This window comes from Echinops telfairi, unplaced genomic scaffold, assembly GCF_000313985.2.
Source record: "Echinops telfairi isolate 266 unplaced genomic scaffold, ASM31398v2 ScPeMD7_443;HRSCAF=831, whole genome shotgun sequence".
NCBI classification, from domain to species: domain Eukaryota; kingdom Metazoa; phylum Chordata; class Mammalia; order Afrosoricida; family Tenrecidae; genus Echinops; species Echinops telfairi.
Genome location: NW_022104341.1, coordinates 41336882 through 41346754, shown reverse-complemented (window position 1 = coordinate 41346754; position 9873 = coordinate 41336882).

The window sequence follows — 9873 nt, the reverse complement described above, 5'->3', positions numbered from 1 at the left end:
AAATTTATCTCTGTGTCTAAGATGGCTTTTAAGCACTGAGAGATGGCTCTGATGAAGGTGTCATTTTGTCTTTTAACACATCATACCTCCAAGGAAAACACAGGATAATAATTTAGATTACACCCTATGGCAAAGTTATAACTATTAAGGAGACAGCCCAACGTAATCTTGTAACAGAGAACTCTCCAAAATGGAATTATTGCTACAAGCATAACGTTTAGAATTATAAAACATCACATAAGGAATTAGGACTAGAAGGGCCATTTTAATTAAGTATACCTCAAAACCTCATGTATTTGCAATATTAAAATATTGCAAATTAATAGTTCTAGTGACTCAAAATTTTCAAATGGTGAAAAAGAAACATATTATGAGATGGAAGGCAGATGCTTTGCATATATGTGCATATATATGTATATTTCATGCATAGTCTATTGAAAATATTTTTTCCTCCATTGTATGTATTGCTATACTTCTCTATGATCAGGTAATCATAAATGATCTATTTCTAGATTCTTTGCTTTTTCTAGCTATCCATTACCTTAGAATGAGTTTTCTAGAAAAAGAAAACCAGTAAAGCTTATATATATATATGTGTGTGTGTGTGTGTGTGTGTGTGTACATACATAAAAGTTGATATTAAAGAAATGGCTCACACAGTTGTAGAGTCAAACTTGTTCCATGTCCATAGGTGAGATGTGGAGCTGGAGGCTTCTTTTGGCTCTTGTACGGATAGTGGCTAATCTCCTCAAGATTGGCAGGTGAGAAGGTAGGCTTTTGGCTGCAGTGTGAATTAATCCATGCTTGGCAGATAATATAATACATTTCTGACAACTTTCACGATTATCAGGCAATATAGCAGGCTGTTGGAGAAAGTCCAATGAACTGGAGGTCAGATGACAAGCCAGGTACTGAATGCAGACCTAGTACAGTGAACCCTCGCCACTTCGCGCTTTGACTTCCGCGGCTTCACTCTATCGCGGTTTTTGCATAACAGCACCCACTGCCTACACCCGCTCCTTCAGAGGAAAAAGACGGCGACCCACCTGTAGAGTACATCCCTTAAGTCATTTCATAGGCTATTGATTACAGTATATGTATAATAATACTGTATGTGAAATATGTAATACTGTAAACTAGATGCCATAAATAATATAATAAATAATAAATGATAATTGTAACGTCCAAAATGTTTTACTGTATTTTCCCTTTTTCGTTTAATAAATTGGGTAATACGAGTGTAATGGTGACTAAAGGGTGTTTTTTCATGTCCTCTATGCTCTAATTACGAAAATATTTGATTTACAAATAAGGAATCCTACTTCACGGAATTTCATTTATCACGGTAGGGTCTAGAACTGATTAACCGCGATAAACGAGGGTTCACTGTACAAAGCAAACAAGATTTTCACATTATTCTAAGCATGCTATAGCCTCAGCATTGAATATATATTTTATTTCAATTTATTGGCTGTTCATAGTAGATTTCACATAAAATGATTACATTATATATGATTTCATCATGGGGGATTACTAGATATTTACTGCCATGCCACTGAGAATTAAGACTTAGATAAGATAACACAATCCTTTAACTATTACAGTCTACCTCTTGCCAATTTGGGATCTATACACATTTTCTCAAAATATGTATAATTTCTAAAAGTATACTGTGTTAGTCTGAGTTGATTAAAGAAACAAATTCATAGATACTCCTATGTGTATAAGAAAGAGCTTTATTTACAAGAGCAATTTAGTATTAAGAAAACATGCCAGCCTAGTCCAGATCAAGTCCATAAGTCCAACATTAGTCTATTTGTCTGATACCGTTCTATAAGTTCCTCTTCAGACTCACACAATACATGCAATGTTGCTGAGTGCAGGAAGATCACAGGCCAGTGAGTGCGGTCTTGTGGATTCAGTGGCGGTGGAAGCATCTTAGCGGATCTCCACGTGGCTCCTCCAGCTCCAAGGATCTGGCTCCAGTGGTGTGTTTCCATGAGGCTCATTGTCAGTAATATCTCTCAGGGAGTGAGCATGTGTCCCGCCTCCAGTGAGCTATTGAGCTCCTTAGTGCCTCCAAATGAGGTCATCAGGCTGCAACCTAATTGACGGGCTAACCTCCACTTCTTCATTCTTCAGTTCAAATTGAAGCCAGATTATGTAACTACCACACATACTGACACTTAAAATGATATAACTAACACATATAAATTAGAAAATGCAATAATTCCACTTATATCTTATATTTTATAGGTGATCAAAATACAAATATTAGATACATACATGCCAAGAATAAATATACTCATAATTATTACTGCCATTATTTCTGCAAGGATCCCTAGTGGCATAATGGCTATGATTTTGGCTGCTAATTGCAAGGTCAGCAGTTCGACTGTACCAGTCACTCTGTGGGAGAAAGATGAGGAGGATATACAACTTTGGAAATCCAAAGGAGTAGTTCTACTTTGTTCTATGAGTCAGAAACAACATGATAGCGGTCCTTTTGGTTTGGCTTCTGTTACTATTCACAAGGCTATGGCTAGATCAAATTTGCATAGTGTCATCATTGTAACAAATGAGTGTGACATCTTGTGGAAGGAAATGGCAATCAAGTTATGACTTATATAGTGCAAGAGAGATGATAAACCCTTGAGATGGGATGGTGCAAGTGTATGTTTGCCTCTGCCAGTTGAAGGAAAATTGCTGTTGGTGATCCTTTGAAACCTGAATTGAGAAAGTAGCATTTCCTTTGCCTGACTAATGAATGTATAACAGGACCATGGAGAAGAATTAAATCCTCAAGCAACAAAAACACATCTGGAACTGTAGCTGCAATTGGAATGACCACTTGTTAACTTTTTGATACTCCAATGTCATTCTCCAAGATCCATCTCTTTTTTGCACAAGCCAGATTGATAAGTTAAATTAGGAAGTGTTTGGAATTACTACCTTTGTATACTTCAAGTGATGTGGATTGAGGTAAGACTCCATTAATAGCTTAATTTTTATGTGCTCCCAGTCTGACTGGTGGGCTACAGTTATATTTGAGTCTCCTAAAAATTAGTGTCTATCCTAAAAGAGTGTCACACAATCCCTTAAAAGTCTGATTCTTTCCTTTACACCAATACATAGTCAATTTTGTAACAGGCCATGGATAACTTTGGGGAAGTCTGGGGGGAAAATTAATATTACTTTTGGTGATGTAATGATTCCTTTCTCAAGAGGACCTGGCCAACCATTCATTCAAGGGGTTGTGATCTGTAAATTGGCTCAAGTGTGTGAATTGATTGAGGGGCTAGGAGTGTCTATTCACAACAATTCAATTTTGACTGTGTTCCCTTCACCTAGAGTTTTTAACCTTGTACAGATAAAGTAAATATTTAGTAAATTTCCAATCTACTTCAATCTTAGGGAAAACCTGCTTAAGCAGGTTTATGGCACCATAAAGCCATATGATTCAGACTATTCTGATTACTACTTTCACTCTGATACCCATGATAAGAACTGTGCCAACCAAGTCTTTGATGATTAAGTATTGCCACTTCCCCTATAAACATGGTGTCTAATTACACCCATGGCACCTAGTTATCTCAGTTTAATTAGGAAAGTTCTCATTGTCATATGTGGCATATAAAATAGTAATCACAGTAGTTTGCAAGGATTGTGGGGATCTCTTCACAAATGCATATCTCACTTTTGCGTTCAACAGTATGTCTTCTGGGCATTCCATTTGTGGTTCTATGAGTCAATTTTGATTGATTTACTCTAACATGCCAATCTCTTTAAGCCTTTGGATATCCTTTTCTACAACATGTCAAGGTAGGTCTGATACTTCAAATTGATGTATTTTGGATATACATAATTCATGCTTGAATAGACCATTTAAATAAACTACTCGGTTCCTTAATTTAAAGGCACAGGGTTATCAGCACCCTTTAAACCTATCAGGCTTGAGTACCAGTTTAGAAAATCATCCTTATCATTTTTGTTTCTTTAGACCACTCTTGATACCAAATGGCTTAGAGTAGGCTCTCTAGAGAAGAAAAACAATAGCGTTCAAATGTGTATAAATCGAGTGATTTCTACATTAAGGAAATGGCTCACACAGTTGTAGAGATGGGCAGACTCCCATTTGTGGGTCAGGCACCAGTCTGGAGACTTCTCTTGATTATTTTTCCTACAGGGGCTGATGAGCCCAAAATCTGCTGGCCGGAAGCAGACTTCCTGATGCAAAGTCGAATGAATCCAAGGTCAAAAGGTAAGGTTATAGATTGTTGACAACATCTAGAATTGGCAGATAGTAAGGAATGCTGCTGACTCGGCTCCAGAGAAGTAGAAGTCAGATAATAAGTCAAGTAAAGGATCCAGACCCAGCAAAAAGCAAGCGTTTCCACAATTTTCAGGTAAACCAATTGCACACTGGCTTTACACATTTTGGAATTTTCTTTCCATTGATTGGCTGCTCATAGTAAATCACTCATGATTACATTGTGTTTGATCACTTCATGTGAGGTTAACTGCCAAATAACTGATAATCCAGGCTGAGCCAAGATGACTTAAAGACTTACCTATCAAACCAATCTTTCTATTTGTTGTATGAATTACAAGCTTAATAATTTGTTCAAAATATGTCTTGAGAACTAAGTCATTATCTATTAATTTCTATTGCTGCCATAATAAGTTAATACAAAATTATATAACAGGATATTATTTTAAAGGAAGGCCCTCAGCTGAAGGAATTGACACAGGGGCTGCATCAATTGGCTCAGGCATAGGAACAATTGTGAGGCTAGCACAGGACTGCAGTGTTTCATTTTGCTGTGCACAAAGACACTGGGTCAGAGTCAACTCATTGTCACCTAACAAAAATGACAACATTATCTTAGAATTTTAGAGGACAAAATTTCAAGGATCTAACTGAGATAAAAGTCAATTTTCAGAACATTTATTTTGTTTATAAATAAACAACTCTACGTTAAGTGCATTTTATCTATCTCCTAAGGCCCATGAGATTTGGGGACACAAATTCTGATTTGTGACCTTGACCTACCTGACTTTCCAGCACCTTTGTCATTCTCCTCTTATGTTCTGCAAGAAAATCCATGTACACAAGGACTTTTAAATTAGCCAATCTGATCATTTTAACCTTGTGAAATTGGTAAATTTGTGTCAGGTCCAGGAGAGTGCTTTTTCTTAGACCAAGTCCTGATCCATAGAATCAGAAAATGACATCAGATAAAAGATTGAAAGTCAATTGTTTTTTGAAATGTTTCTTCTCCATATGGAAAGTCATCTATATAACCCTTGATATCTGGAAAGTTGCTACCTAACTCTTGCATTGTAATGCTATTTGTGTTAGTCTGGGTACATTAGAGAAGCAAATCCACAGAAACCCATATGTGTAAGAGAGAGTTTTATATAAAGGATAAGTGCATATCAAGAAAACATCCCAACCCAGTGCTGCCCAAGCCCACAAGTCCAACATTGGCCTATATGTCCAACACCAATCCATAAAGTCCTCCTCCATCTCACAAAACACACAGTCATGCCAACTGCAGGAGGAAAGCCGAATCAGTGAACATGTAAGCATTTCAGTGCTGGCAGGGTCTCCACACGGCCACCCCAGCACCCAGGGCTGCACCAGGGTAGGTCCATGTGGCTTCTCCTCAGCGATGTCTTGCAGGAAGTGAGCCTTGCCAGCTGAAGCAGGGAATTGGATAAGGCAGTTGCACCCTGATCTGACCATCAGAAAGCAAGAGACCCAAGAACTAGAGAGGCGAGGCTCACTGAGCCATTTATCTCTCCGCCCTTCAATTGATCCCACATGTGTTTATCGGCCAGGTTGACACAATGACCTTTAACTATCTCACTATTAAAATATTACTTTTATAATATATCTTATGTCTTTAGCTATTGTCAGTTTGAATGATGGCCTCCTCCCATGTACTACATTTTCCTGTTATTTTCTGATTAATTGGATAAGTATATTATAGAGAATATTTGTGTAGATAGAAATACCACTAAAATAGATAAGAAATGCTAAAGTGGGATAAATTTGGATGCAGAAATGGAAATTGTGAGCTTGGTTTCAGTTATGGTAACTTAAGATGTCTATTAAGCATTTAAGTTGAGAAGTCAAGATTCTTTCTAGATATAAGGAAGTTTTAGAAAGGTTTCATATTTGAGAAATTTATATGGTAATCTTCAAACTGGAAATGTAATCAATTTTGATGAGTATATAAAATTACTAAAGAAGAAAATGTGAAAGAAGTCAAGAGATGTGAAGAAGGATAATAGAAGTTCTTAGAATTCATAGGCCAAGAGAATGAGAATAATCCAAGTAAAGGTGACAAGAAGGGACATCTAATAAAGTAGAAAGAAAACCAGAAACATGTGATATTTAGGAATGTAAGTAAAGTATCTCAAGTGACTCAAAAACTCAATCTCACGGCCATCATAGTCACCCTATAGGACAGCTTAGGACTGCCCTTATGGATTTCCGAGACTATAACACTTTAAGAGAGTAGAAAGTCTCATTTTCCTCCCCAGGGAACAACTGATATTTTTAAGCTGCTAAAATTGTGGTTAATAGACCAAAACCTAATCACTCTGCCACCAGGGCTCCATCTCAAGAGAAGGCACTATAATTAGTATCGTATTGTTCTAGGAAGTTTAAAAAATTCATAACTTACTGACTACTAGACATGGTAATATTAAGACAACTGTTTAAGCAATATGAGGAAAATAAAACAAGATTTATAGGGGATTACTGACCAATGTATATTAAGAACTTTCATGTTATGCTTACCTCTTTGTCTCAATCATTAGCTTTGTCTTAAGATATGTGTAGAAACTATCACACACACACAAACACAGAGAGCATGTCCTATTGGCATGGCAGTTAGCTTTAGACTCTTAACCAAATTGCCAATGGCTCAAACCTATCAGCCACTTCCCAGGAGAAAGATGTGCTCACCTGGTTACACAAAAGCTAAAGTCTTCTATGTCCCACGGGTCAGTTCTACTCCAACCTACAGACTCACTCATTAGTTTTTCTTCTGGTATGTGCAGATATTGTTAGTAGTATAACATATTTTAAATCACTAAATAAATATTAAGCATATATATGTATATATATATTTCAAAAAGCATTGCTGTTCAGTGAATTCTAACACAAAGCAAGAAGAAAATTAATACAGTGAAAACATAGATAAGTCTTAAATTTTATTAGAATGCTACGTATTTCTATGAAAATAAATCTGAATATCATGATAAACTAGCTTGACTAAAATATAAATTTAGAAGCAGGATATCTCAACAGATCTGTCATTAAAATATAAAAGTTATCAAATAATTACTTCTTCAAACACTTTGAGTCCGAATGGTTTAATGGACATGTCTGTCCACATTTTAAGAAACAATTTTTTCCCAAGTCATATGGAGTATTGTCACTAGACTCATTATCACCCAATGTGATAACACATGGTGTAATCTTCTCCATGCACCAGACAGAATCCTCAGTGATGTTTAATATCAATTTTAGTCATAGAATAGTATGTAGTAAATTCAGCTTAAATTGCTTAAATGCAAAGTTTCTTAGATCATATGAATACTAGCAACAAAATTGTTTTGTAAAATATTTCTTCAGTGAATTGCAACATTATTAGTCACAACATTGATAACTGAGAAGTCTTTCTTAAAAATGTTTATTGTTATTTAATTAGTATTTCATTCTCAAAAAAGTTATTGTTACTGGTTCACAAGTTTTGCTTATACCAGATTGTAACTAACAAAACCTAGAAAACATGACTAAACCAGCAACTACAAAAACTCTGGCAGCAATAAGAACAACAGCACTTGCTTGTAGTCCTTGCCGAGGAAATCATGTGATTCAAAGCATCATTGTCATAGCAATGAAAGACTGATGCTTGGACTGGAGCACTTTGGAAAGTGATTCCAAAAAGTGTATTAGCATATAGTTAAGTCTTGTGGATATATTGATCCGTGAACACTAGGCTTTTAAAAAATGGTTTCTTATGACTAAATATAAAGATAAATTTATTTAAAAATTACAACTATTTAATAAAACACTACACAAAAAGGTATCGATGTTTATCTTGGTGTCACCCAATCTGATAATGTCAGTAGAGTCGTCTCTACCTCTCAAACCTCACCAGGATGCCACCTGTTACAGCGCCCATTTCTGAGCAGAACAAAGCTATCCAATTATAAATATAAAGAAACACATACTTTAAGGGTTTTTATAATACACAAAGGTAAATCAACATATTTCTACAAAATGACAGAAATCTTTATTATTATTATTTTGAAACTAGCCCGTGTGCAAAAGCATTGCAGTCAGTTTCCATCACACGTTTCCTCCTTTTGTAACTACTCACACTTGCATTTCTGTCTGCTGGGACGGAGAGGGTTGTCAGGGTTCTGGCCTTTTATTCCCACCCTTTAATTCACGAAGTTGAACACACACAAAGAAATGTACAAAACAGAGTTGCACAACTCATCTAATCAGAACAGTGACCAAACCATCAATGAACTGCCTCTGAGTTGATGCTGACTCACAGCGACCCCATAGGACAGAGATAATTACTCCATGAGTTTCTGAGACTGTCACTCATTACTGGAGTAGAAAGCCCTATCTTTCTCCCATGGTTGGTGGTTTCAAACTGCTAGCCTTGTGGACCGCAACCCAATGCACAGTCACAGTGCCATCAGGGCTCCAGAGAACAGTGATAGTATCACAGAAAACCCATGTATGTGGTCCTCTCTTGATCTTTTTTACCTATCCACCTTCCCTGCTCCCCTCAACCACCACCCCTCCTTTACCATAACCTTCAAAGTGTGCTTCTTTTGTTATGAAAACCATTTTTCTTAGACTTATGTGATAGGTAGGTGTATTGTGCCAGCCTGGCCAATGAACACATGTGGGATTAAGTGAAGGGCGGAGAGATAAGTGGCTCGATGAGCCTCGCCCTTCTTGTCTCTTGCTCTTTGAAGATAAAATCAATGTGCAGCTGCGTTAGCTTGTTCTGTGCCTCAATTTGAAAAGTACGCTACTCGTGGGACACCTAACCCATGGACTGTGTCACTGTAGTTTGAGATTCCTTTAAGACCTGCTTCACCATGCTGCTTGAGTATAGATCGCTTGAGCTGGGGACTGTCAGACTCTGTCATCTGGCTGATTGTTGGTGACCTGCCTTGCTGTTTGCTGCCTGTACCCAGGTAACCCGAATTGCTCTACAGAGGACTACCTGGAGGCCCTCAAGACTTGAAGAACTGCCAGTGTATTATCTGTCTCAGGGAAGTGAGTTGCACTGAGCCACTTGTACTGCTATATAGATTAATTAACTGTTTATTTCTTATGTTATCTATCTAAATATATATAAAATAATTAGTGTCTTGGTTTTATTTCTCTAGAGAACCCTATCTAACATAACTTGTCTTTTCCCTTTATAACTGGGACAAATAAAAATAAAATCATTTATTAAATAAAAATATCTAAATGTGAAACTATTTTTTCTTGACACAGTCTCCATCTAGGTCTATAATCTTCAGAAGGTTCTGTTTCTGTCTCTGTAATCCCACTTGAAGAATCCTGTGCACTTTGATGTAACCATGTCAAAAAAAGACAACTTTGGCATTTGAAGGAGCTGAATGTGTTCCTTTTAAAAGTTTTTTGACCTTTGAAAACAGAAAGAAGTCTGAAAGGACAAGGTTAGAGCTTTAGGGTGAATTATCTTAGAACAACCTTTACTATGTTTAAAGAATGAACAAAAGCATTTTCATTATGGTAAAAATTCCTTGGCTAAAAATTCTTGGCCTTTTTCTCACCAATACATTTGTTGAAGAAAA